Source organism: Cibotium barometz, chromosome 30, assembly GCF_041138505.1.
Source record: "Cibotium barometz isolate CiBa-2024 chromosome 30, ASM4113850v1, whole genome shotgun sequence".
Taxonomy (NCBI): Eukaryota; Viridiplantae; Streptophyta; class Polypodiopsida; order Cyatheales; family Cibotiaceae; genus Cibotium; species Cibotium barometz.
In genome coordinates, this window is record NC_141075.1 from 34755156 (window position 1) to 34761038 (window position 5883).

The window sequence follows — 5883 nt, forward strand, 5'->3', positions numbered from 1 at the left end:
CGTGTGAAAAGGTCAGCCGCCGTGAGAAACAGTCCGCATGAAGTGCAAGCCGTGAAAGTCTACCGTGAGAAAAGGTCCCGGCCGTGAAAGTGCAGGTTGTGAAATGGTCCACCGTGAAAAGGTCCAGCCATAAAAGTGCAGGCCGTGTGAAAAAAAAAAAGAGAACTCTGGAAAACACCCCTGTTTGGAGGCCCGTATTTACTAAACCGTATATCCAATAAAGGCACTCTAGGGCTCATCGAAAAGCTGACATCGAGCTCTTCGACTTTGGACCTGGTCATCCGAAGTCAAAATCAACCATTTTGGCCTTTGACCAACAGCCTCAAAATTTGACCCAAAAATCGAGGCAAAAACCCAAAAACCACGAAAAATCGTAAAGAACAGCACGAAAACAACGTCGAGGGCTACTTTTTGAGGGTCTAAACGATAAAATCACGGATGACTCAAGGAAACAAAGTTGTAGTACTCCAAAAATACTACAACTCTCTCATACAGAGTTTTTCAAAATTCTTTTTGAAACACCCTAAAAAATGTGCTGCAAAACAAGGAAAAAATTCTCAAATTTTTTTTTCGTCTTGAGACAGTGATGGAAAATAGGTTTTAGGATGACCTCTTCCATCTGGGAAGTTCCTAGCATACGCTTTTTTCGAAAAAATATCTCAAAGGTCGTTCACGTGCATATATAGCGCCTAAGCTAATTAGGACAAACGGACACCCGTTTGATCCAACGAAGACTATGCCAAGCCTCTTGAGGCTGTAACGGGCTGTAGGAAAGTATAAAATGCAAAAAAAAAAAACTATGCTCATTAAGGAGCATTTAGGCACTCCAATGGCCACGATAGAGGGATTGCCAGCGGTGACACAAGTACTGAACCCAATGGCTGACATCTTCGAGCCATTGAGATCTATGCCACAAATTCACCTCCTAATGGCATTGGCCATGCCTATAACAAGTGTGTCATTGGGTTTTACACCCCTTGTCACTTCGATTCCACCGGGCTTTGGCCCCTTGCCTAACATTCCTGCAAATCCTATAAGTACCAATCCTTTCCTGAATGCCTACACCTTAGACATACTGACTAGTCTAGGAAGGGGGGTGGCCCAAGGACTCACTGAGTCTCTTCCAACAAGAGCACTCACATATGGCCTCAATGATTCGTACAGAAATACGGCCATACAAATTTGCAAAATTATGGGCAAATATGATGGAACAACAGACCCTATTCAATTCATTCAAATGTTTGAACAGAGATGTGAAGCCTTTGGAAACCCCAACTTCCCCACTAAGGTACATGCGTTGAACTTATGCTTAGAAGGAACAGCTAGTCGATGGTTCATCACATTGATGCCTATGATCAAGGCCAACTTCAAAACCTTGAAATTAGCCTTTATACAGGGCTTTTCTAGACAAGGTGATCGGTGGAGTGCAACAACAGATCTCTATTCGATTGAGCGTCAACCAAATGAATTCATTAGAGATTTTATCCTTCGGATAAAACTCTTGGACTCACGTTGTGGGTCATGAGAAAAATTAAAGGACGTTCAATTGAGGAGATGTTTCATGATGGGCTTGAGGAATAACAGCTTACACAACTTGATCATTGTTTCCAATCCGGAAACATTCGATCAATGTTGTAAAGAAGCAATATGTTTAGAGGACAATATGCTAGAAGATGATCATGCTACGAGGAGTTCCTCATCAATGGCAAAAGAAAGATCGATCTTGAAATTGACATTCCCCGAATTTTATGCATCCTTGCTTAAAACCTTACACAGCAAACGTCTCTAAGAGAGGATGAAAACCTTCAAGCCCAGACATCCTTAATGCCTCGAAAAGTGAGGAGCGAAATGCCTCATGTTGAATGCAATCACTATGACCATCACTATGACCATCCTTAATGCCTCGTGTTGAATGCAATCACTATGACCATCCCAATCCTCATTGTGCATACAAGGCACCTATCCTTCTATACTGCATATATTGTAAAACCTTTGACCATGATACTAAAAACCTCCATCTTCTGTGCACAAAATAGAAACAGTCCAAAGGGTAGAAATTGCTCAGGAGGCAGTTAATCGAACACTTCAGTGTTTCTATTGCAGTGTTTCTATTGTCGTGGACCTCACAAGGTGGTAGACTACACAGTTTGGAATACTTCCATGCCCATAGTCACTGACACCTTGCGACCAATGTGTGAACGGTGTGGCATTGATCACATGTTCCAAGATTGCCCAAGAGGAGTTGCTTCAATGCAGCTTGTCTCACAAAATACAACTCTTAACATCTTAAGTGTACAAAATGGGCAACTGGCCAAGGTACCCTTGAATGTGCTTACACGCTTACAAGCCAAGGCACGAGAAATAGTCAAAGGAAAGTAAAATACAATACCTCAACATGGGTAGAAGAACACGCTTTAAAACAGAACCTAAAAGAGAAAACAAAACCTTCTAAACCCAAGAAAAACAAAGGACAACAAACTGTCGAAACCAAGGTTGAATTAAAAGACAAGGAAAAGGAGTCTGTTAAGGACATAAACCCAAAAAGAGACATAAACACGAAAAAGACAAAAGCTATACATGATGCAGAAGCATCCACCTCAAAGACCACCACACAAACCTCAACACCCATATGTGCGACACGGAATACAAAAACCCAAAAGAAAATTTGATCTCGTTGCATGGGTAAGCATAATGAAAAACTGACAAACCAAAGGAAGTCAGAGAATGAAACAAGTTCTAGTACATCACTAAGTGAGGACAAGTTCTTACTCTTCATTTAGTGCACCACATAGACCAATCAAGAAACTAGAACCCACCCAACCACCCCAAATGGATAATGATAATCACATGACATACGGAACGCAAAAAGCAAGCTTAGGAGAGCATGCTTAGCTTGGTTGAATGTCTTACAGGGTCACTGGTTGTGATTGAGCGTCATAATGCCAATCCTAAAAGAGCAACCAAGATACAAAGCCTAGAGGAGTACTGCTTTCCCTTTCAAGGAGAAGACATACTCTCTACATAAGAGCCATTTGAAACAGACTCTACGAACCATACGCTTGAGAAATCACGTGAGGAATTTGATAATTCCCTTTACAAGATTAAAACAGTCTCTCAAAACCTCATTTAGAGAAGGCTCTTCTCTCAAGATAAACCCAGTATCACATCAACACTTGCACCTTTAAGGGCTCAACCTGATTTATACCAAGACATAAATAACTCCATAAAACAAGACTGTGAGGATTCGCAAGTTTCCAACAGACCTCATTAAGAATTGTCAAAGGACCAAGTGTGCCATTGTACGCATTGGGTACTCTTGAAAAAGCTGAGACCCAAAGAGAGGATGAAAGTGAATGGGAATATGAAACAGAAACCAAATCTGAAATCGAGTCAATAACCGAAACATCCATGGTTCCTTTGGAAGATTCTATCATGGTATGGTTGGATTTCCCTACAGGTAATGATGTTCAACGCAAACGCGCATTGGTTAGCCCTCGAGCTAGTCATAACATCATGAAAATAAACACTTGGGTGTCATTGGGACAACCTAAACTCATCCCTGCAAGCAATAGTCTTGCAAGAGAAGCCAATGGACAAAACATTGAAGTTCCAGGTTACTTTAGATACACTACTCAAACAATTGATGTGGCGATATAGAATTTATATTCCATGCTACCCTAGATTCCCTTGAGTATGATGTCGTCTTTGGTGGACCTTGGATAAGTGAATCGTTATATTCACTAGATGAATCCATGCAATTAGTCCCCTTGAACACTCCTACAGTCAATGTACAATTGCTATTACGGGAGGAAGAAACTTTGCAAGAGCTGGAACTTTCAACATATCTTACAAAAAAGATCCCTAGGATTTGGTTGGAATGGAAATTGCAAATAAAATCACCACAGCTCAAGCATAGCTTTATCCAACACGAGAACACAATCTCATGACCCTCGAGCTATGGGATTTGTTAGGTTAACCAACACTCACGGCACGTCCTGAAAGGATTACCTTTACACAAGACTTGAACATGTCATGTCTAAGGTACTTTGAGCATACAATGTATATTGAAACTAGCCCCCTTACTTGCAAGTTTTTTGTGGTTATGTGTTGGAAGTAGATTTAATCTTGGGGCATAAATGGACTGTTGCTTCCCAAGAACCACTGTGCTTTGCTAGCGATAGAGTCATCATGATGGTCAATGACAAAAAGTTGGCAATACCATATTGCTAGGACCTACCATCTGCATCAACAACCATATTGCTAGGAAGAGGATCCAACTTTAATGGATTTCTATGATGCTAAACGCAAAAGAATACAATCCTCTTCCACAAAAGCCCCTCTACACAAGGACCTACCAACGATAAAGCCCCTCTACACAAGGACCTACCATCTGCATCAACAACCATATTGCTAGGAAGAGGATCCAACTTTAATGGATTTCTATGATGCTAAACGCAAAAGAATACAATCCTCTTCCACAAAAGCCCCTCTACACAAGGACCTACCATCTGCATCAACAACCAACTCCGATAAAGCCTCTACTCCTTCAACCCCATCCTCACCTATGAAGTTCAATGCCAAAACCTCACAATTAGCAGCTATTCCTGAAGAAGTTCCTAGATCCAAACAATCTCTCTCAAACAAGAAACTCAAAGGAAAGAACTCGGAGCCTATGCATCTTCATCAACAAACCTCACCAAAGGAGACAATCATATGCTCAAAGGCCTCATCATCTCGACAGCCACTCTACAAGAGACTCTAACCTTATCATCATCAAACAATGCCCATGAGTCTCAAACTTGCAGCATCAGCACCAACCAAAGTCAAGGAGGACCCCAAACCTTCCACATCAACCCAAAAGAAACCTCCACCAAGACTACCACAATCATGTTATCTTAATAGTATCAAAATGTGGGTGGAGAAGCAGCTACTTATAGCTCAAGGCTACTATGAAGGTGCCAATCAAATTTCGGTGCCTCGACAGTCAAAACCTCTTCCTGAATGCAGCACTCATAGGCCAAGGAAGAAGAAGAGTACTCCACAACATAGTCCACCAAAGCCTATGCGAGTTCCTCAAAGAACTCCACCAATGCAACAAGTGTGGGTACTAAAAACACTACTGCTGCAGACACAAGGGTACTACCAAAGAAATACCAAAGCTTGGGTCCCCAAGCGCATCACAAAGTTCCCTAAGCTTGCACAAAGAAGAAAGCCTCAACACCAAGCACATCGGCCACCAAATTACAGTGTTCGTCAAAGATGGGTGCCTGTGCATGTGCTTCAACAACAAGGATACTATGATGGTAATTCCATCATATGGTTGCCAAAATCGAACAATGTGAAGAAAACCTCACCACCGACTTCAACCCCAACAACTTCACCTAAAGTTCGACAAGAATGGAGGCCTAAACAACAGCAAGAAAATCACTCAACCACTCTCGTGCATTCAGCACCAACACAAGAGCTTGTCTGTTCAAGCAAACAATTAGCAGTCTTCCCTACTGCCTCGACATCATTTCAGCAACAAATTCAAGAAGCAATACGGAGACTTAAGAGCACATCAAGAACAAAATAACAATGCTCTTATCACCCCTCTAGAAGTGAGAAATGAGCGCACAAGAAGCTGTTGCTTGCAAATCATGACCTAGATGACCCATAAAAGCAACAAAAAAAAAACCCTCAGGGTCAATACCTGCAACTTCACCAAATTAGGCCATCTCACAAAATAACCCTTCACAGTCAAAAATCTTGCAATCTCACGATTTCAGGTTTCTCAAGAAACACAGTCTCAAGGCTTAAGCACCCACACTTTCACGATTTAAGCCTCATCACGGATTAAGCCATATCACGCAATAGCCACTATATAATTGTTAATCTTATTGC